Here is a 24,516-nt window from a genome sequence, read left to right as displayed (position 1 = left end):
TTTTACTTTAATTTATTTATTTGTGAATTTTACAATTTTTCTCCTAATCTCACCCCACCCCCCCGCAGTCTGATAGTCTACGTTGTTTCCATGCTATACATTGATCTAAATTGAATGGAACACTTATCCTTAATGAGAACACTCATTTTTATTAAGTAAGGTAAGCTGTCTATAATAAATGTTCAATTATTACCTAGGCAATAATATAGTACAATGGACAAAGTAGAAGAGTTTGAGGTAGGAACGTTGTTGAGTAGTTTCAGCTATTTCTGTCTCTGGTTTTCTTGGTAAAGATATTGTAATGATTTGCCATTTCTTTATTTAGTTCATTTTTACAGATTAGGAAATTGTGGCAAATAGGGTTAAGCGAATTGCCTAGGATAATACCTCATAGGTGCCTAAGGACAGATCTGAACTCATGAAGGGCTGACTTCCTGAACACAGTATTCCTGAAAGACCTGAGTTCAAATTATATTGTGACTCTGTGACTCTGAATAAGTCAACTCACACTTCTCAGCCTCAGTTTTCTCATCTATAAAAATAGAGAGCCTAACATTATCTACCTTCCAGGGTTGTTATTTTTTTAAGTCTTAATTCTTTTTATTTTTAATTTTTATTTTACTCAACTACATGTAAATATAAGTTTCAACATTTACTTCCAAAACTTTGAGTTTCAAATTAACTTCCTTACTCCCACCCTATACCCCACAATGACAAAGTAAGTTACTTGGTGTAGGTTAAAAACATGTAGCCATGAAACACATTACTACAATAGTCATGTTGTAAAAGTAAATACCCCCCCCCCCAGAGAAAGAGAAACCCAAAGAAAAAATAAAGGGAGGGGGGAAAAGTGTACTTCAGATGGTATTTAGACACCATCAGCTTTTTTCTTTGGGATGGATATCATTCTTTATCATAAGTCCTTCAGAGAAATTGCTTCAATTTCCCCCCCCCCCCACAGTATTTCCCTACATCCTATTTCCCCCCACCTGCATTTATTCTGTTCTCTCTCTCTTTTCAATCTGTCCTTCTCCAAAAGTGTGTTGCATTTGCTTGCTTGCTTTCTCTATGCTTCATCTGAGTCCTGTACTTGAAGATCAAACTTTCTGTTCTCCTCTGGTTGTTTCATCAGGAAAGTTGGAAAGTCACCTTTTTATTGAATGTATAGCTTTTCCTTCGAAAGAGTTTGTTCAGTTTTGCTGGTTAGTTGATTCTCGATTGTCTGGGTTATCATATTTCAACTCCATGAGCCCTTTTTGTAGAAGCTGCTAAATCTTGTGTTATCCTGACTGGCTCCACAATATTTGAATTGTTTCTTTCTGGCTGCTTGTAAAATTTGCTCCTTGACTTAGGAGTTCTGGAATTTAGCTATAATATTCCTGGCAGTTTTAGTTTTGGGATCTCTTTAGGAGGTGAATGGTAGATTCTTTCAATTTCTATTTTACCCTCTGCTTCTAGGATATCAAGGAAGTTTTCCTGTATTATTTCTTTCTTTCTTTCTTTCTTTCTTTCTTTCTTTCTTTCTTTCTTTCTTTCTTTCTTTCTTTCTTTCTTTCTTTCTTTCTTTCTTTCTTTCTTTCTTAGGTTTTTGCAAGGCAAATGGGGTTAAGTGGCTTGCCCAAGGCCACACAGCTAGGTAATTATTAAGTGTCTGAGACCGGATTTGAACCCAGGTACTCCTGACTCCAAGGCCGGTGCTTTATCCACTATGCCACCTAGCCGCCCCCTCCTGTATTATTTCTTGAAAAATGACTTCTAGGTTTGTTTTTTTTTGTTATGACTTTCAGGTAGTCCAATAATTTTTAAATTATCTCTTCTGGATCTGTTTTCCAGGTCAGTTATTTTTTCCAATAAGATAGTTCACATTTTCTTCTAGTTTTTCATTCTTTTGGTTTTGTTTTATGGTTTCTTGATTTCTCACAGTCATCAGCTTTCCTTAGTTCCATTCTACTTTTTTTTTGTTTATTTTTTTTTGTAAGGCAATGGGATTAAGTTATTTACCCAAGGCCACACAGCTAGGTAATTATTAAGTGTCTAAGGCCAAATTTGAAATCAGGTCCTCCTGACTCCAGGGCTGCTGCTCTATCTCTTATGCCACCTAGCTGCTGCTCCCCATGCACACATTCTACTTTTTTTTTTTTTTTGCAAGGCAAATGGGGTTAAGTGGCTTGCCCAAAGCCACACAGCTAGATAATTATTAAGTGTCTGAGACCAGATTTGAACCCGGGTACTCCTGACTCCAAGGCCAGTGCTTTATCCACTATGCCACCTAGCTGCCCTCACATTCTACTTTTAAAGGGATTATTTTCTTCAGAGAACTTTTATATCTCCTTTTCTATCTGGTCAATTCGGCTTTTTAAGGCTTTCTTCTCATTGGCCTTTTGAACTTTTTTTCCTATTTGACCCAAACTGGTTTTTAAGATGTTATTTTCTTCAATTTTCTTTTGTGATCCACCAAGCTACTGACTTTGATTTCGTGATTTTTTCTCTCATTGCTCTCATTTCTCTTTCCAATTTTTCCTCAACTTTCCTTACTTGGTTTTCAAAAATCTTTTTTGAGCTCTTCCATAGCCTGAGACCAATTCATATTTTTCTTGGAGACTTTGGATTTAGAAGCTTTGATTTTGTTATCTTCTGAGAGTATATTTTGATCCTTCATAGGACCAAAGTAATTGTCTGTGGTTGGATTTTTTTTCCCCTTCTGTTATTTGCTGGGGGACCAGCCTATGGCTGAATTTAACTATGTAAATGTGGGGTTTTGCTTCCAGGATGGAAATTGCACAGTCCTAAGTTTTTGAGGGGTTTTTTGAGCTGTTTTCAGGGATACTTCTCAATGACCTCAATTCCTCCAAGGTCTTTTGAGAAACTATGACTGCTCTCCTGGCCTGTGCTCTGGTCTGTGGATGACCACAAGCATTCCTTTATGCCCTGGAGCCATGGCAGTAAAGTTCCTTTTCCTGAGACTGGGGCCCCAGACTGTAACCTGGATCTGAGCAACAGAGTCTTGGCTCAAGGATATAAAGAGAAATCTGCAATCTCCCCCAACCTCTTTATCTCCCGGGGGCTGAGCATTCTGGAAGCAACTGCTAGGTGGCTCCCCGGGCCTGTTCCTTGTCCCTGGGCCAGGTCTGTGCTGACCTGGGCTCCACTCTCACTCTGGTGCAGCAGAGTTTTCCACTAACCTTCCATGTTGTTCTTGGCAATCCCTGGGCTGAGAGGTCTAGAAACCACCACTGCTGCCATGGACCCAGGTACCCCACAGTTTGTTCCTGGATGGCTGGAGCCAGTTCCTTCTTGGACACCCAGCCTGTGCTGCAAGTCCTTTCTAAATCCATTTTAATAGACACTTCCCATGGATCTTCCAAGTTGGACTGGAAAAGTGTTTCCCTCAGTCTTTCTGTGGGTTCTGTCACTCTAGAATATGATTAGAGTCATTATTTAAAGGTATTAGGAATGATCTGGGGGAGAGTTTGTGGGAGTTCCTGTTTTTACTCTTCCATCTTGACTCTCACCCCCTCCCCCACTGGTTGTTTTAAAGACCAAATGAGTTAATTTATGTAAACCATTTTGTAAACCTTAATGTATGACATAAATACTAGTTATTATTATGACTATTTTATTGTCATTTTTATTACTTATAGCATAAGAACAATAGTATTACAATTTGCTGCACTCCCACTGTTCACTGTATGACCTTGAAAAAGTCACTTCATCCTTCTAAACCTCAATTTTCTCAACTTTTAAAATAGGAAAAATGGGACTTGTACTATCTACCTTTAAGAGTTATTGAGGAGGAGCGGCTAGGTGGCGCAGCAGATAAAGCACCTGCCCTAGAGTCAGGAGTACCTGGGTTCAAATCCGGTCTCAGACACTTAATAATTACCTAGCTGTGTGGACTTGGGCAAGACTCTTAACCCCATTTGCCTTGCAAAAATCTTAAAAAAAAAAGAGTTATTGAGGAGAGGCAACGAGGTGGCTCAGTGAATAGAGCACTGTCCCTGGAGTCAGGAGGACCTGAGTTCAAATCTGACCCCAGAAACTTAATAACTACCTAGCTGTGTGACCTTAGGCAAGTCATTTAACCCCATTGCCTTGCAAAAAAAACCCTAAAAAAAAGAGTTGTTGAGGAAATAATTTCTCAGCAAACTCAAGTTGTTGTTAATAACATTAAAAAACCTTTTTCATCTCACTAAATAAGAAAAATGATTGCTTGATAAATCTACAACAAATTCAAAGTGGTGAACTCTTCTAGGGTCCTACCAAGTATCCCTAATCCTCATTCTGTATCCTCCAGATCTGTCAGTAAAATTTGTATTTTCAAAGGAGCAAAACATTTGAAAATGCATCCTTAACTTCAAACTTTACAATATGTTGGGAAATTCCCAAATCTATTGAAAACTACCAGTGGGAATTTTTCAAAGCAAAAGCAAGATGTGACTTATTAGCTACTTTTGGAGTTTTTCATTATGTTCATAGAATCTTTCGACTCTTGCAGTGGTTGAGAGCCCTATCTAGCTAAAATTAAAAATGGGGAACTGATGACTTTAAGGATAAATTGTATGAGTTCCTTAATCATATTAAGATCTCACACTATGTGAAACCAATATTATTCAATATTGTTTTAGATTATTTAAAGTAACTATAGACAATATAAAATGCCTGAGAGTATCCTTGCCAAAACAAACCAAGGAACTAAATGGACATAATTATAAAACACTTTTTTTTTGTTTTTTTCAAGGCAAATGGGGTTAAGTGGCTTGCCCAAGGCCACACAGCTAGGTAATTATTAAATGTCTGAGACCGGATTTGAACCCAGGTACTCCTGACTCCAGGGCCAGTGCTTTATCCACTGCGCCACCTAGCCACCCCTATAAAACACTTTTTACACATGAATTCAGATTTAAATAATTGGAGAAATATTAATTGTTCAGTGGTAGGTAAAGTCAATTTAGTAAAAATGACAATTTTACCTAGCTAATCTTTTTAATGCCTTCCCAATTAAATTCTAAAAATTCTTTTACTGAATTAAGAAAAATAATAAAATTTTTGTAGAAGAACAAAAATTCAAGAGTTTTAAAGAAATAAATGAAAAAAATGTAAAGGAAGGAGATTCAGCAGTACTAGATTTTAAACTATATCATAAGGCAGTTTAGATATTGCCCAGAAGACTATTTGGTTTGTATTAAATGGGATTCAGGCAATTGGAAATAAGTGTGGAATTCTTCCCCTTCCCCTTCTCCCTTTCCTCTCCCAAGGACTTTGAGTAGGTAAGGAAAGGGATTTAAATAAATAGCTTGAGGATTATGGTAGGTCAAATTCTCTAAGAGGAAAAACTGAGGCTCTTAGAGGTAAAATAACTTGCCCAAAGTTACAAATTACAGGGTGGCTAGGTGGCACAGTAGCTAGAGCACTGGCCCTGGAGTCAAGAGTACCTGAGTTCAAATTTGGCCTCAGACACTTAACAATTACCTAGCTGTGTGGCCTTGGGCAAGCCACTTAACCCCATTGCCTTGCAAAAACTTTAAAAAAAATTACAAATTACAACCAAGTTAATAGTAAACATTAGTTTAGAACATAGGTCTGCTGACTCCTATGTTTGGTGAGAAGATACAGTGAGATTCATCAGTGTAAAACTCCTAAAACTGGTTCATGGTGGTAGTAGGAGTGGAAGTAGTGGGTGGGAATAGTAATATTAGTTGTGGTAGTAGTAGTTGAAGTAGCAGCAGTAATGATGGTGGTTGTAGTAGCAGCATTAGGAGTGGTGAGAGTATTAATATTAGTATTGGTAAAAGTAGTATTAGTGTAGTAATAGTAGTAGCAGTAGTGGTGGTTAGTAGTGTAGTAATAATAGCAGCAGTGTTGGTGGTGATGTTAGCAGCAGCAGCAGCAGCAGCAAAAGAAGAAAATAAAAATAATTGACATTTTATTCAATGATTTGGTTAACATTAAGAGAAAAAAAAAATGGCAGAATTGGGATTTGAATATGCAGTTTATGATTCTAAATTGGGTGCCCTTTGAATTATTTGACTTCTCAGACACCCTCTCCTCTGGAATTCAATGATTTTAAAATTGAGGGGCAGTGCTTTTTTCACCTGATGGTATAATGTCTGGCATAAAATCATGTGGAACTCCCCTATTGAATGATTTTGGTTGTCATTATTAGTTTTACCTGTTTAATCTTCTGTTGTCTCAACTAAGTATTAGAGTTTTGTAGGCTGTTTGAACTCTTCTGAAATATTTTCTTGTGTCCATTTGTTAAAATTATCTCTCTGTGTGAGCTGTCATGCAAAAGTCTTCTCAAGCAAGCTGATTGAAAAGTTTGGAAATGGAGAAAGGATGTCCAACAGAGGGCACTCTATTACATGAAACTAGTTTAGACATTAAGTGAAGCTGGCTTATTTGGCTTCTAATTTTTTCATAGAAGAAAGTTTTGGCTGAAGTTATAAGTAATTCTTTCCTGACATTTGGTGTAATAAATCTAAAACCTAATCACTCATGAAATTATCTTCTCAGATGTGGAGGGGGCTGTGATTTTTGTTATTGGAGCAGACAGTCAGATAAATGATGTGTATCTATTGAAATATAGGGATGGATCAGGTGAGAACTTCAGGTCCCAGAATTTTAGAACTAGAGGGAACCCCTCAAAATTTCAAAGAGGTAAATTTATGACAAATAAAAGTTCATATAGTATATTTTTAGGCAGGAGATATAATGTATTAGACTGGAATATGCCCTAGATATGGCATAGGCAGGAAATAAAATAAGGTGTCAGAAATGAAATAATAATAATAGCTAACCTAGAGCTTGCTGAATGCAGAGTGCTTTATTTCTATTCTCATTTGATCCTCAAAACAACTCTGGGTAGGAATAGGTACTATTTTTTTACCCCCATTTTACAGATGAAGAAACTGAGGTGGAAGTGACTTCAGAGTCTTACAAGCATGTAAATTGAACTCCTATCCTTCCTGTCTCCAAGTCCAGTATTCTATCTACTATGCTACCTAGGGAATTATTAGAAATCATATAATTCTCATTTAATAATTAATTTTAGAAAATTAAATTGAGGGCCTAGGGAAGTGATATGACAATATCATACCATGACAAAGCTAGAATTCAGACCTTGTTAAACCCAGGTCTCATGGTTCCTAATCTTGGCTTTTCCAACTATATCAGTTAGTTTAAGAAGTGTTTATTTAAGAAAAACTAGAGGTGACTGAAATAAATATCCAGTCTTTTGAGAGTGGCACTGTGGAAGATAGCAGTCCTCTTCAGCAAATAAGCTGTTGTGCCCTGATCAGAGATCCCAAATACACCTTTTGCTCCCTTTGTACTGTTGGATATATTTTATTACTTTCATCTATAAAATGAAGGGGTTGGATTTAATTATCTCTACATCTATCATGATCTAAATCTATGACCTTATGATTCCCTGTTATGTTGAATTAGATCAACAACACAATCTCCCTCTCTCAGAATGACAGTTCTGATGTACTTAGGTTTTGCCCTGAATCTTTACATAACCTTGCCTGCCAGACACTACCCTTGGTCTTGATTAAGGATGATCAAGACCTCTAACTCCATTTCCCAAGATAGAAAGAGCATTTGTCCCAAGGCCTTCAATCAAAATCCTAGTTGGCTACTTTATTAGCCTTCGATCATGGGTAAATATAAAAACTCTCCTCTCTGATCCTCAGTTTCTTTTCTATGGAATGGAGATAATAATATTATATTTGCATCATCTATCTCATGAAATTTTTAGTAAAGAAAGTATCTTGTAAACCCTAAAGTATTATTGAAGTGTGACCTCTTATTATCATCAGTTTTGACCTAATTTTTTTTAAGTTGACTCAGAACCAGTCTAACTTTTAGAAATGAAAAGAGACAGAAAATGTATATTCAGAAAATGTATATCCTACATCTTCAGGAAACTTGATGGTATATGTTTGGATCAGTTTTTAAGTTTCAGTAATGCAAATTTTTTTTTTCCCTATCCTTCAAGTCCTTGAAGATTTTATCTGTGGCTGTTTTAAACCATGAGGATTCAAGTAAATTTTTAAAATGCATTACATTAAAGCTCTGATTGTATCTTAACAGATGGAATCTAGACAGATGAAAGACAAATTCAACAAATATGTATTTGTTTTTAGTACATAGGGTTCAGAGCAAAACCAGAGAATTTAAGTGGACAGAATAAACACAAGTATTCTATTTATTTTTGGCTAGCTGTCATGCCTAAACTGGTATAGCCACAGCTAACTAGGTAGGATTACTGTGGCACTCAAGGTATGCATATTCTTTAGTGTTGAATGGATTTAATCTACTACCCATCTCCCCAGTGGTGGAAATAATGAATTAAATTTCTCTTTCAAAGGAAGTTGTGATCTAAAGGTATGAGAGACTAAAAAGTGTGATATAAAACTGAGACTCAGGAAAGAATAATCTTCACATTTAGAAACAAGCAAAATCAGAATAATGGGGTTCCAAGGATGGATAACCTGCAGATAGTAACTCTTTTCAAAGACTTTTTCCCCACAATAAACCTGTGACATAGGGAGTGCAAGTGTTTAGTTAAGAAAAACTAGAGGTGACTGAAATAAATATTAGAGATAAAGAACCTGAGATTCAGAGAATTCAAATGACTTGTCTAGAATAACACATCTAATAAATGGCGAAGTCAGATTTTTGAACTCAGGTCTTCTAACTCTAAACTAATGGTTTTTGCACTTCTTTTCAAACACCACATTAGTTTAATTGCTTAGTGTGGAAAGATCCTTAGAACTTCAATCTAAAGACCAGATTGTGTTGCAGTTTCTTCCCTTCCTTCTTCCCCACTACCTTTTCACCTTTTACTTAGAGATAAATTTTCTGACATCAAATCACCTCACTTTTTTGGGCCTTAGTTTTTTGTATAAAATGATGAGGTTGGACTCAGTGATCTTTGATGTCCCTTCTGATACTAGCTCTGTGGTCCCAAGATCTTGTATTTCAACCTGAAAGGGACCTTAGAAGTCTTTAGATCCAACTCCCTCATTTCACAGTTGAGGAAACTGAGATCCAGTGAATTAAGTGACATGCTGATAAAAGTTATTCATGTATAATCATGTAAAACACATTTCTGTATTAGTAATACTTTTGAAAGAAGAAACAGAACAAAAGGAAAAAACTACTGAAAAAAAATAAAGTGAAAATAGTATATGCTTCAATCTGCTTTCAGACTTCATAAGTTCTTTTTTCTGAACATGGACAGCATTTTCCATCATGAGTCCTTTGTAATTGTATTGTATCAATTGCTGAGAAGAGCTAAATCATAGTTAATCTTCACACAATGTTGCTATTATTGTATATAATCTTCTCCTGGTTCTGCTTATTTCACTTGGCTTCAGTTCATACAAGTCTCTCCAGATTTTTCTGAAATCTGCCTGCTCAACATTTCTTATTGCACAATTGTATTCCACTACATTCATATGCCACAACTTTTTTGACCATTTCCCAATTGATGCGCATATGCTCAGTTTCCAATTTTTTTACAACCATAAAAAGAGATGCTATAAATATCTTTGAACATATAGATCCTTTCACCTTTTTTTATGAGCTCTTTGAGATATAGACCTAGTAGTAGTATTGCTGGATCAAAGGGTATATATAGTTTAGTATCCCATTTGGTATCATTTCAAATTGTTCTCCAGAATGGTTGGATGAGTTCACAATTACACCATGAGTTCATGCACTCCATGCATTAGCATCTCAATTTTTCTACATCCTCTCCAACATTTATCATTTTTCTTTTCTATTGGCCAATCTGATAGATGTGAGATGGTGCCTCAGAGTTGCTTTAATTTGCATTCTCTAATCTAAAGTGATTTAGAGTACTTCTTCATATGATTATAAATATATATCTGAAAACTGCCTGTTCATATCCTTTCACCATTTACCAGTTGGAGAATGACTTTTATTTTATTTTTTTAGTTTTTGCAAGGCAATGGGGTTAAGTGGCTTGCCCAAGGCCACACAGCTAGGTAATTATTAAGTGTCTGAGGCCAGATTTGAACTCAGGTACTCCTGACTCCAGGGCCGGTGCTCTATCCACTGCACCACCTAGCTGCCCCATGACTTTTATTCTTAAGAATTTGATTTAATTTTCCATATATTTGAGAAACTAGACCTTTAGTAGAGATACTTGATATAAAAATTGTTTCCTAGATTTCTGCATTCCTTCTAATCTTGGTAGTATTAATTTTGAATATGCAAAACTTTTTTTCTCTTTTTAACAATTTATTCTTTTTTTATTTTTTCAACTACATGCTAGTTTCCAATATTCATTTTTTTGTAAGATTTCGAGTTCCATATTTTCCTCCCTTCCTTCCCTCTCTCCTCCCCTTGCCAATGAGTAATTTGAACTAGGTTAAATTTGTACAACTATATCAAACATTTTCATATTAGTCAAGTTGACAAAGAAGAATCAGAAAAAAAGAAAGACAAATCAGAACAAAAAAGAAAAACATAAAATGTTTTTAAAAGCATATGATTTGGTTTACATTTGGCAGACATCGTAGTTCTTTCTCTGATTTGGATGATATTTTCATCACAAGTCTTTTAGAATTGTCTTTGATCATTGTACTGCTGGGAAGAGCTCTATACATACATAATAGTTGGTCCTTATACAATGCTGCTGTTAATGTGTACAGTGTTCTCCTGGTTCTGTTCATTTCACTCAGCATCAGTTCATATAAGTCTTTTCAGGTTTTTCTGAAATCTGCCTATGCAAAACTTTAAAAATTTAATAAAATAAAAATTATATATCATATTTTGTAATGCTCTTTCTCTTTCTTGTTTGGTCATAAATTCTTCCTTTCTCTATAGTTTTGACAGGTAGACTGTTCCTTATTCTTCTAATTTACTTAAAATATCCTTTATATCTAAATCATCAAACATGTTTCTGATTTGAAGTCCAGCACTCATTCTACTATATCACAGAACTACTTTCATGGAATTAAAATAATAATAACTCCCATTTTAATACTGCTTTAAGGTTTGTGAAGGACTTTCCTTACATTAATTCTCTTGACCCTCACAACACTCATGTGTAATAAATGCTGTTATTATCCCCATCTTCCAGAAATGAATTATGAGGTTAAATGCCTTACCCAGGCTCATTAATAGGTTCAAACTCAGGTTTTCCTGACTTTAAGTTCACTACTCTATCAATTTTGTAGCTATAAAGTATTCTATCACTGTGAATTTGAATGTGAGTTATATGGCTCTTTCTACTAGTGTTTTTCTTGAAAGGAAACAGGTTAGTTTTGTGCAAAATACATTCATGCAGAAAAATGCCACTCCACACTCTTCTCTAGTCCCATCTCAAACCAAGCCCTATTATGAGGTATTTGTTGTTTTCAATAAAACTCATAAGTCTAAACATATGCGAGATTGTTTGTCCTTCCCCCCTCCCTAACCCCCCACGAAGTAGATTCCATCAAAATCAGCCAACAAAAATAAATTATACACGTATGTCCATTGTTTTCAGTGAAATGTAAACTGTGTTGCTGAAGAAAGCTTTGAAGAGAATGCCCCATTAGTACTCCCAACATCAGTGTTCAATTTGAGCAATAGACATTTGAATGATTTACTAGGTATTTGCCAACTTGGAAAGAGAGACCCTAGGCAAATTGTGGATTTAAAAACCTAAGCCCCATCTTAGCAAGGAAACCAAACAGAATTCCTCCATGGTTAGAGTTAGAATGAGAATGCAAAGGTCTCATTCAGAAATATGTCTGAAAGGAAATGATAGGAACCAACCTGATCTTGCTGGGTCTGAAAGGAGACTCTGTGGCATGCTCACATGCACACTTCTGTTTGTTTAAGCTTGCATGTGTGGAATTTGTTCTAAAACAATGTGGCTCTGGCTGACCCCTATGGAAGCCTTGTGGGTATCTGAGAGTCTCTTCCAGGTCAGTACTTGCCCTTTACTAATTCCCCAAACTGATAATGCTAAAAATTTCAGAACAGACTCATTCCTCTACTCATTCAAGATTTATGGTACTGCCTCAGTCCTGGGAAGTAGGAGGGGGACATTTGGACACTTGCCATTACTAAGACTTTCCCATTTGAACCAAGCAGATTTCATGATAACCTTGAGGTTTGTCATAAATTACCAAAATGTAATTGTGTTGGGTGGGAGAATAGAGGGTTGAGGCAAGAGAGAAACCCAGCCACTTAAATTGTTGTCTATGGGCAGAATCCAGAAATCTGGTTTTTCTTGTCACTAGTGAAAGCTAATAAGATTGACAGTGGAGGAGATTAAGGAAGAGTCAGGTGACTCCTTAGAGAAATAGAGGACCAGTTATGGCAACTGTCTCTCTCTCTCTCTCTCTCTCTCTCTTTCTATCTATCATCTATCTAGCTATCTCTATCCATCTGCTGTCATCTAATGCTTTATCTCTGTTTCTGTCTATCGAGATACATACACATATGCTGAAAGATTACACAGTGTTTTCTTTAGAACAAGCCCATGAGACAGGGTGTACAAATATTATTATCCCATTTTTTTTTTAATAAATGAAGAAATGAAGGCTTAAAGAGGACCACTGACTTGACTTTGATTAACAAAATTAAAAGTGTTGAAGCTGAAACTTGAGCCCGGGTTTTCTGACCCTAAGTTTGGTACTCTGACTACTACAGCAGGCTGCTTCCTCTTGTTTGTAATAATGAGTTTAGGTCAAGGATTCTTCTGGTCTAGCCTTGTATCCCTTTGCCCACTATATCTAATGCCTCCAAGGTACAGAAGTTTTAGCATTGAGGAATAATGGAAAGAAATGAGGGGGTCAGGAGACCTGAATTCTTTCTGATTCACCTAGGTGACCCTAGGTAAGACAATTTACCTCAGACCTCCATTTTTCCATTGCCAAATCATTTTCCTTCATGGGTACTTCAAGATTAAGATGCAATAAGAAATGAGTCAGTGTTTTGAAAATGTAAAAGGAGCATGTAAAAAGAATTGAGGAATGGAAAGGAAGAGAATGGATTTTGGAGGGAGCCACTTTGACTAGAACTCTTATCTCTCCTGCTAAAGAAGCAGCGCAATATAGGAAAAAACACAAAACCTGGGTCTGAGACTCAGCTTCATCACTTAACTAGATCATGAGGAAAGTGTTTTGTAAATTTTGAAATATCTTACACATGTGAATAGTTAATCTTCCAGGGCAATACAACAGCCGTTAAGTAAACAGATCTCAGAGACTGTATCTTGTGTACCTATGGATAAAAATTATAATAGAATAATAATAATAGCTTCATTCATTTTTCTCTTTATAGGGTTCTAAACCTCTCTAATACACATGTAGTACCAGCCTACATCTTCACTGTGCCCCTCAGGGCTCACCCCTTTAAGGGATGTGCAATATACTGCAGGGGCTTCTTGACTAATCATTCCTTCTCATAGAAGTTCAAGAACTGCATTTAATCAAATGGAAGTAGACATACCAGCACAGGCTCCACACCCTCTGATATCAAGTCCGTATTTCTCCAAAATGGGACCATGAGATTCCATAGGATTATAAGAGGCTTTACTCTGGAGTCCAAAGATTGCTGGATCTGGAGTCAGGAGATCTGCATTTGAATCCTTGCCTGAACATTAAGGATCAAAGGATTTAGACTTGGGCTTGCCTATTCCAGCTAATAATTTTACAGATGAGAATGCTGAGGTTCTAAGAAGCAGAGAAGAATGGTGGGAAGAATGCTCTGGATTCAAACCTGCCTCTCATCTTTATTATTTCTATGACTTTAGGCAGATTCTCAAGCCTCAGTTTCTTCATCAGTAAAATGAAGAGGTTTAACTAGGTGTTCTCTGAAGCTCCTTCCAGTTCTATGAAGTATTGTGATTTGTCCAAGGTCACAACTGATGGAGCAGTATAATTAGGCGATGTAGCAGATGGAATATTGGATCTAAATTTGGAATATGTGATTTTTGAATCCTGCCTCAGACATTTGATTATTGTGTGTTTGGCTGCTCTCCCTTATTGGTTTGTGGATACTAGAAGTTATCATTTGCTCAAGATAATAATCCTGTCTGTGCTCTTTAAACAAGCGTCTTGAGTAGGAAGAACTTGAGAGGAAGAACTACAAAGTGATCCATATGAGCTAATAGAAGTACAGTTCATGAAATGGTAGATAACAAACTAAGAGATTATTTATATATAAACTAATAGAAGTACAGTCCATGAAATTGTAGGTAATGATGTGAGAGATTATTTAAATTCCAACTACTGAATTACTGTTCTTTGTGGCATGTAATATGGTAGAAAGATTATAGGTTCTGGAATCAGAGAAATTGGGTTTGAATCCAAACACTAACATTTACCATCTGTGTGATGTTGGATAAGGCACTCCTCCATTCTGGGTCTCAATTTCCTCAATATGTAAAATGATTTCAAAGGGCCCTTTCAACTCTAAAACCATAATAAAGAAAATTTGATTTAAACCTAATTTTTTTCTTACCACTTTTTAAAATTTTCTTTCTTTTATTAAGGCAATGGGGTTTAGTGACTTGTCCAAGGTCACATAGCTAGATAATTATTGTGTCTGAGGTCAAATTTGAACTCAGGTCTTCTTGACTCTAGGATCAATGCTCTATTCACTGTACCACCCTCCTTACCACCTTCTTATAAATCTTCTATATGCTTTAAAATGCTGAAAACAGCCATGCCATTTGTATAATGGAGAGACAAGGCAAATTGAAGCCTATATTCTTAATAACTTATAAAAAATATAATTTGTGAACCAAACTGTTGCTAACATTCTTTTGCAGAAACTATAAATATTATGATGTATTCAGATATAGTAACAAGAGTATGTAGTAATGCATATGTAATAGCAGCATCAATAAACTCTCCCCAGAGATAAAAGATAATTGTTACTGTATCTTCAAGAAGCAATAGAATCTTGAGTAACTGGCACTTTAACTGATATTCTAGAGAAATATTGGAGAAAAAACTTGTCATGACAGAAGAAAGATTGAATGTAATACTATGACTAAAGAGTAAAAGAACTACATTTAACTTTTTTATCTTTCAAAGAAGCATGAAGAGAATTATTTCTCTTTTTTTTTTTTTTAGTACTCCTGACTCCAGGGCCGGTGCTCTATCCACTGAGCCACCTAGCTGCCCCAAGAGAATTATTTCTTCTGACTTCTTGAGAAAAGATTTAAATTGCTAAACTGAAAGAATAGAATTGTGAGACCCTGTTTCCAGATTTGAGAGATAAGTGGTTAAAATTAAGTAGTTAAAGACAACTTTAACTGTTATTTTTTTCTTGTAGCAAATATATTTTAAGTAATTATTTACTTCTTTGTTACCTTTTTTTTTATACTGTTAATAAATAGCTTAGTCAATAATGATGATGTTTAAGCCTCAGCAGTTTGAAGGTTTGATAAGGAGAAAAAGATGATCAAATGCTTATGGAGAAAACATTTTCTCCAATTTATTAAATAAATAATGTTTAATAAAATGAAGTAGGGATCTTAGAATTAATTGTTTAATTAATGGGAAGAATGTTGCAATTTTTATATTAGTTGGGAATTATCAGAACATACCTCCTTGGTTATTTAAGGTCCTGGGATAAGAATGGGGTGGGGGGAGGTGACCATTTACCTAAGTGATATATAATTATATTTGATCTCCCCAAACCCCACTACATATGTTAAAGGTAAATGCTTCTTATTTTTTGTATGACCTTGGGAAAAATGCTTCCCCCTCAATGAATTTCCTCTATTTCTTCATCTATGAAATGAAGGGTTGGAGCTAGAGTAATTACAGCTCATATTTTTGTATCATTTTAAGGTTTACCAAGAATTTTCCATAGAATATTCCTTAGGGGAAGATTGTACACACATTTATTTAATGAGGAGACTTAGATTCAATGACTTTAGATCAGATATAGGTAGTAAGGGTAAGAACCAGTACTTGAATATAAATCTTCTGTTTACAAGTCCATTTGTACTTTTCACTATATTGCTGCTCAATGATTCCTAGAGATGCCTATGAAAAATATTAAAATTCTCTTTTTGATTTTTCTTCATGTATTATTATCAAATATCAGATCTGAAAAAAGATCTAAAATATAGAATTATGGAGACCTTAGAGAGCATCTCATCTAATACTCTAATTTTATCAATCAATCAATTTTTCAGTAACCAAGCACTTTTTAAAAGCACTAACTGGGTACCAAGCACTGTGTTAGATGTTGGAAATAAAAAGAAAAAATGAAATAGTCACTGCATTAAAGGAACATATATTCTCTTGGGAAAGACAACATGTACATATCCAGGCATATACAAAATATGTACAAGGTGGTTTGGAGTTCTAGCAGATAAGAGGTCAGGGAAGACTTCAGAAAATAGAAAGTGGCACTTTAGATAATTCTTAAAAAGAAACGAGATATTTCAATGGCAGTAGTGAGGGGAGAATAAGTGCTAAGCTTGGGGTATGGTGAGTGCAAAGCACAGAGAGGAATCAGGAAAGAAGTCCTGTGTATAAAGAATAATAAGGTTTCTAGAGTCAGTGCCATGCTGACTCATTGAAGTTTACTGAATTGGGGAGTGACATGAACAGATCTGCATTATAGGAGCAAACATTTGCAGCTAAAAAGACATTAAAAGTCACTGAGTTCAATCCTTTCATTTTACATATGCAGAAACTAAAAACAATTTGACTTATGTCATGCCATTAGTAACTATCAGAAGTCTGATGTGAATGTAACTCTTCCAGACCCAGTCTACCATTGTATTAAACTATGTTATCTCTGGTGAAATGACTCTGGTAGTTTTAATGGAAGGGAGAATGAATTGGGGAAACAGATGAGCCAGGGAGTACAGTTAAGAGTGATTTCATGTGCATAGCCTTTGATCCAGCAATACCACTACTGGGTCTATACTCTGAAGAGATCATGGAAAAAGGGTAAAAACATCACTTGTACAAAAATATTCATAGCAGCCCTGTTTGTGGTGCCAAAGAATTGGAAATTGAGTGAATGTCCTTCAATTGGGGAATGGCTTAATAAACTGTGGTATATGTATGTCATGGAACACTATTGTTCTATTAGAAACCAGGATGGATGGGAATTCAGGGAAGATTGGAGGGATTTGCATGAACTGATGCTGAGCAAGATGAGCAGAACCAGAAGAACATTGTACACCCTAACAGCAACAGGGGGGTGATGATCAACCTTGATGGACTTGCTCATTCCATCAGTTCAACAATCAGGGACAATTTTGGGCTATCTGCTATGGAGAAAACCATCTGTATCCAGAGAAATAATTGTGGAGTTTGAACAAAGACCAAAGACTATTACCTTCAATTTGGGGGGGGGGGGAACATTATCTTATTATGTAATTTTGCTATCCCTTATAGTTTATTTTTCTTCCTTAAGGATATGATTTCTCTCTCATCACATTCAATTTAGATCAATATATACCATGGAAACCATGTAAAGACTAACAAATTGCCTTCTGTGGGGGGTGGGAGGAGGGAAGCAAGAATAGGGGGAAAATTGCAAAACTCAAAATAAATAAAATCTTCCTTTAAAAAAAAGGGGATGATTTTAATAGGCTAGACTAGAGGCAATGAAGGCCTGAACTAGGTGGGTAGCAGTGTACATGGAGCGAAGGGGATGCATGTGAGAGATGGTATAAAGGTAGAATAGATAAGATTTGGGAACTGATTTGAAATGTGGGATGAGTATGAGTGAGGAGCTGTGATGATAGCTGGGTGATTCAGAGGGCAATGGTGTCATGACAGTAATAGGAAAGTTTGGAAATGGATTGAATGTTGACAATAAAGAATAAGTTTGTTTTGAAAATGTTAAGTTTGGATTGCCTGCAGGATCTCCAGAAGGAAATGTCTGAAAGGTGATGGAAACTGAAATCTAGAGAGTAGTATTGTGGAAAGAAGTTAAGCTACTTGTCTAGGCTTACGAAGAAAAGTATCAGAGATAAGGTTTGAACCCAATTTTGCCTCATTCAAATCCAGCACTGTGGGGCAGCTTGGTGGCACAGTGGATAGAGCACTGGCCCTAGAGTCACAAGGATGTGTGTTCAAATATAGCTTCAGACACTTGATACTTATAAGCTGTGTGACCCTGGTCAAGTTAATTTTTTTATTTTAGTTTTTGCAAGGCAATAGGGTTAAGTGGCTTGCCCAAGGCAAGGTAAACATTAAGTGTCTGAGGCCAGATTTAAACTCAGGTACTCCTGACTCCTGTGCTCTATCCACTTCATCACCCAGCCGCCCCCTGGACAAGGTATTTAATCCTGGTTGCCTTGCAAAAATAAAAAAATTGTAATATAAAGGAATGGATTTGGGGAAAAGAGACTGACTTCCATTTTAGGTATGCTGAGTTTGAGATGCTTATGGAAATGTCCAAAAAAGCAGTTGTGATGGAAAGTGAAAACTACAAAGTAGAAAGAATATTGTTTGTTAAGTCAAGAGCCTTGGGGTATATTTCTGGATTTCTTCATAATAATTATGTGACTTTGGGAAAGTAGTCACTTCTCTTCCCTCAGTTTTCTCATTTATAAAATGTGGTGGTTGGACTGGAAGACCTCTAAGTTCTTTTCTAACTCTAATATACTATACTCTCTTTTACATTAGAAAGGACTCACTCAATTAACAATAATTTCTGATAAACAACTATGATAGATTTAGCTCTTCTCAGCAGTATAATGATCAAAGACAATTTTAAAGGACTTGTAATAGAAAATACTATCAACATTCAGAGAAAGAACTATGGAACCTGTAGACCAAAGCATGCAATTTTCAACTTTTAAAAATTTGTTTTATTTTTTTCCCCCTCTCATGTTTTTTTTTTCTCTTTTGTTCTGATTCTTCTTTTCTAACATGACTGATATGGAAATTTGTTTAACAGATATATGTATAACATATCAGATTACTTACTATCAAGAGGAGGGAAGGGAGAATAGATGAAAAATGTGGAACTCAAAATCTTACCAAAAAAAGAATGTTGAAAACTGTTTTTGCATGTAGCTGGAAAAAAATAATTCTAAAACATTTTTAAACAATTAAAGAAAAAAAGAAAAGACTTACTCAAAGTCACATAGCTAATTAGGGGGCAGTTGGTATTTTCCCCTGAAACCACATTTCAACCTGAGAAATTTGTCAATGTCAACTTTCATTTTTTCATTCTTTTCTCCTCATCTCTACCCCTCTACAGCTGAATATAAAACATACTCTCCTATGTCAGCAGGGTTCTGATAAGTCACCTATAAAACAACTCACTTTCCCTGCCCTTGTCAAATTCCTAGGTTTACAGAATCACTGAGGTTGTTAAATTCCTTCTTTTTATAGGAAATACTATTTATTTAGAGGAAATGACTTACTCAGGGTGACACAATTAATAGTTAGGGACTGACATGGCTAAAACTCAGATCTCCAAACTGTTTCTGCTACATCATTCTACCTTTCTCTCTAAGAATTACATTGGTATAGGCACTCCCAGAGCAAAGCATATGCCCAATCTTATGTATAAGACAAAGAAGTAATATAAACAGATAGCATGTTTACAGTAACACTTCCCTGTTTTGTTATTCATGCTGTAAGTTACATGGGATGTCTGTTTATCTCTGAGTTGACTTACCATATATGTGTATGTATATGTATATAAGCTGCTCAAATTGGCCTAAGGAGGCATAATCTAGGAAATGAGGCTTTCATTGTGTGGGGTGCACAGTATTCTTAGAGAAAAAGAGTTAGGGGGAGAAAGGGTAGTGGTGTTAGTTATTACCATGTTTTGACTTGTACCTGATCATATTTCTAAAGTGACTGGAGATGCAGGGGCCTAATGGAAAGGGGAATTCATTTCTAGAAGCATAAGGCTCTTGAATCAACAGGGTCCAACTTCCCAGGGAGTAAATGAGAGCTTTGTTTCTTGGTGGCTCCATCTTTTAACTAAATCAGAAAGCTGAGATACAGAGAGGTTCAGGCAAGGGAACAAAAGGGGACATAAGCCTAATAATGCATGAATTGGATCTCAACTCAGAAACCCAGATTAAATTTTCAGGAGCTGCCCAAAGAATGTGACAGAGGCATGAGAAAAACAACAACAACAAAACTCAAAATAATTGAACTTTTAAGAAAAACAGAAATAAAGAGAATGCTTTAGTCTAAATTGAGGCCCTGGGATATGTGAGAGGTATAAAGGGGAAGCTGGAGAGTGGGGGAGGGTGGGGAGAAAGAACAGGGAAAGGAAAAGGTATAAAAGTATGACTCAGGTGGGCATACAAACAACTCAAGTTGAGGAAAGGGGGAATAAGGGGAAAATAGAAATGGGATTAGACTGGGGAATGAAGTAAAGTTTTAAGATAAGAGGAGAAAGAAGAAAGCAAAGAGGATCACGGAGGGGAAACTGAAAGATGTAAGGACAAAGAATAGGGCAGCAGGAAGGGTGAAGGATGGGGGAGAGGGAGGAATAAGAGGGATCAAAGAAAGTGGTAAGGCAAAGAGAAAAAGGAAAGGAGCTGGATGAGAGAGGGAGGGGAGGGGGTTTTCAGTGGGGGTGGGAGGAGGAGACCAGGACCAGGAGGGGAAGGCTGTGCACAAGTCTGTTTGTGATTAGCTTGCAGCCTGGTGCAGAATCAAGTAAACAGAAAGTTACAAGTCCCCCCCTCTGAGGCAAAGCAGAAATCAGATGCTCTGTGATTAATAGTGGAGGGTTCAGGACATGACCACAAACTCTGCGTGTACTTTAAATTAGCTGAATTTTCCCAGTCCCATTGCCAGAATGAGGGGTGGAGGGTGGGAGGTGGGGATGGGGGGGGGGAGGATGGGAAGTGAAGGGGGTGGGGGGCCTGCCCGGGGAGCAGCGTGGAATTCTCCCTGGCAGAGGTTGGTCGGGACACTGACGGGGCAGGCGGCAGGCTAGCGGCATCAGAGCCAGGGCCCCCGGCAGGGCGAGCCCCCCCGGCTCCGCGCTGGCCGCCCCGACGCCCGCGCAGATAAGCCCGCTCGCGGCCGCTATCAGCGCCCTGCAGAGCTCCGGCTGCTCCTACATCAGGGAGACGGCTTTGTGGCGGGGTGTTGGGGCTCGGGGAGGGGGGACCCGGCTTCCGGCTGGCCAAGAGACCGGCAGTCCAACCTAGACGGACCGTTGCTTTGGTTTTTAGGCAGTTTTTTACAGTCATCACCAATCCCCGGGAGCGCTGTGAAGATGAAACTTGACACCTAATTGCAACAATAGGGGGGAAAACAAGAAGAAAAAAGAGATTGACATTTTCCTGAAAGGCCAGACTTGCTCAATGGTGAATATGGATTTGTTTGCCTATCGATGCATGTTCATATACAGCGCTGGGTAGGAGGTGGGGGAAGGCGTTTGTTAAGGAACCTCTAGATGGGCTAAGGAGTAGCTCTAGAACATTTATCTGTCTGGAGTTCTAAAGGTGAAAGGCCCTGACTTGGGGCTTAGGGTGAATAGTCATGCTCCAGGAGTATCACCAAGGAGAGGGGGTAAACATTTTCTCCAACGGGTGAGCACTTAAAGGAAAACCTGCAACCAGATCTTCCTTTGACTTTTGCCTATGCAGATGATGAATCAAAAGGAGGGAGTAGAGGACTCATCCACTGGGTTTGGGATTAGGGACTGCTGGAATTTACTGTTGAGTTGGGGCAGGCTTTTAATGGATAGGGGAGGAGGCAGGGTGGGTGAGGGGAGTGGCACATGCCTCTATTGAATTTTGTTCCACTTCAGTTTAGTGCTTTCAGAAATCTGTTTTAAATCATCTTGGTCCTAAATGATCCTCTGGACAAAACTGAATTGTAAAATATTTTAGGTAACTTCCATATCTTGATCTTTCTGGAATCCATGCATTAACATGAGTTTTCATGATCCTACATGTGATATCTATAGTTCCAAAGACAGAAGAATCATATTTTAGGTGTGAAGAAATAGAACTGAAAGGGACCTAAAGAGTGTATTTGAACGAGCCCTCTCACTTTACAGAGATAGAATGAGATTCTGAAGTCAGGTGACTGAAGGGGCAGTATGGTAAGGGAGGGAAGGAGTTAGGTGACTTGGATTTACTGCTTCACTTTGTGACTTTTGACAAATGGTTTCTTTTCTCTGGACTTCAATTCATTGGGCTCAGAGCAATATATCTTCTAGCTTCAACGGTTTTCAATGAACTTCTAAAACAAGGTAGTCCATGGCTACCAGTAAGGAATAAGACATATGTACCTATTAAACAGGAGAGGATGAGAAATGGGATCAGGATTTTAGGGTTCACTTCTTACCCTTGTCCTATAGATGAGAAAAATCAAGACTCAGAAAGGTTAAATGACTAATTGGATAAATCTCGGGCTTTAGGAGAATTTTCTGGGCCCTATTCCTATCATTTATACTGATATTTATTGGATGCCTCCTGTGGGGAGGTATAAGTTAATTTACTTCCCTTTCCCTCCCTCAGCCAGGTGGCAAACCAAAGGCCTGTTTGCTTTTTGGAGAACACACACTCTCTCTCTCTCTCTCTCTCTCTCTGTGCTCATCAGATCTAATCAAAATCAGGTTTAAAGGCATGTGAAATTTTGTTTGTTCTGTTTGGGGAGGCAATAGGGTTAAGTGACTTGCCCAAGGTCACATAGGTAGGTAATTATTAAGTATCTTGAGGTCAAATTTAAACTCAGGTCCTCCTGACTCCTAGGCCTGGGTTCTATTCACTTCAGCACCTAACTATCCCTCAAAGAAAGGTACATGGTCTTTGGGAATTAGAATACCTTTAGAGAGGCATTATAGATCAGTAAACAGAGTTGCAATTGGGAGGTCCACATCTCAGAATGGTCAAGAATCTATGGTATATATATTGTTTTTCCAGCATTCTATCAATTGAAATCTATCACCATGGTAAAAGTTCCAGCTTGATCACTTATTAGCATTAAAACTATAGGCAAGCAATTTTATCTCTCTGAGTCTCAGTTTCTACTGCTGTAAAATGTAGATTATAACACTGTATTACTCTCAAAGCGCCATTGAATACTTAGAGGAAGAGAATATTTTTCTGGGAGACTTCATTGGGATGCAGTGGTATAATTTCAAGAATATTAATGAGTGGGTACTAATGTTAATTTAGGGACAATGTAATTTCAGTCTTGTCCACTGAAAAGATTTAAAAGTCTGTATTTTTTCTCAGTTCCTGGTACTTTCTTCTCTTGTCCCCAACATAGAGAAAGTTCTTTATTCGAGTGGATTGGTAGATTAATTTAGTGCTAGATGTTCTCTGACTTCTCAGAGCAATACATTAGTTACGTGACTCACCTTGAGCATAGCAATTTCAGCAGCTTGCCCTTAACTCTTTCTTTTAGTTAGCCCTTTCCATTATCCAGTCTACATTTCTGGTCCCTCAAACCCACAACATTTATTTGATAAATGAGAACAGATGTGATAACTGACTCAAAGAATTCACAAACAATCAAATCAGTCCTTCGGCAGTTGTTAAGCACCCACAATGAGTGGGACACTGTGCTAGGTGCTGTCCTGCTGTAGGACCCTAATGGGAGCTTCCTCAAAGTAAGAGTAGCCTCAAATAGTGAATAAATGTAGTTTTAATGTTGTGTCATCAGAAACTGGTGGAAGCTGTCTACAAACTCTGTAATGGTGTTTGAACGTGACCAAAGGCAGATAAAGTATTCCAAGGGAAGCATATGTATCGCATGCGCGTGCGTCTGTGTGTGTGTGTGTGTGTGTGTGTGGCTTGCCGTGAGGAACAATGTACCAGTATAACACACCAACAGAAGCAAATTTCAGCTCAATGTGAAAAAAATCCAACTTCCTTAGCAATTAGAGAGGTCCCAAAATAGACCAAACTGCCTTGGGGTATACTGAGTTCCCCATCAATGAAAGTTTTAAACTGAAAGCTGGATAACCACTTATTGTAGAGAATATTCCTGGAGGCATGTTGGACCAGATGACCCCAGGCCAACTCTGAGATTCTGTGATCATAGCTAAACAGGAACTCTTCATCAGATTTCCTGATTTCTAGACCAGTATTTCCTTTCAATCCATAAGAAAGAATATGATACTAAAAGCCTCTATGCTATATCCCAAGTATTTGATATATCTGTTCACACATTCTGAGGCCTGATGGAACACAAAGCATGAGAAACTACATCCTCCTCCTCCTCTTCATCATCATCATCATCATCATGCTGCTGTTTCAGGGGTGGAGTTTTGTTTCTATTTACCAACTATTCAAAAAGAACAAGTATTTTAAAGCACTAGAAGTCTTTTAGGTATTTGACTGAAAGACCTTCCTCTTATAAAAACAATCAAACAAACAAATAAATAAAAGACTTTTAGAGAAGGAGTATTGTACTGGAAAGAACCAGTGTTTGTGCTCTGTGCCTGCAAAGTCATAGATTGAGGTCTGGAAGGGCCCTTAGAGGTTATCTAGTCCAACCCTCTTCATTTTACAGAAAACAAGAAAAGAATGGCCTGAGGTTACACAGGTAGAAGATAGAACTT

At 37.3% G+C, this 24,516-nt stretch overlaps 1 protein-coding gene across 1 annotated transcript in view; it reads left to right on the top strand.

Moving 5' to 3' along the window:
- The first annotated feature begins 21,088 nt into the window (after positions 1-21,088).
- The window catches only part of RIPOR3 (RIPOR family member 3), a 100,870-nt gene continuing 97,442 nt past the window's right edge, over positions 21,089-24,516 (top strand). The window contains exon 1 of the mRNA XM_074190103.1: positions 21,089-21,304. The gene's annotated coding sequence lies outside the window, so the exon portion shown is untranslated. The remainder of the gene's footprint in view (positions 21,305-24,516) is intronic.

The sequence above is a fragment of the Macrotis lagotis genome, chromosome 1, assembly GCF_037893015.1.
Source record: "Macrotis lagotis isolate mMagLag1 chromosome 1, bilby.v1.9.chrom.fasta, whole genome shotgun sequence".
In the NCBI taxonomy this organism is placed as follows: Eukaryota; Metazoa; Chordata; class Mammalia; order Peramelemorphia; family Peramelidae; genus Macrotis; species Macrotis lagotis.
Note: the sequence above shows the minus strand (reverse complement) of the source record. Positions and strands in the feature narration are given on the sequence as shown.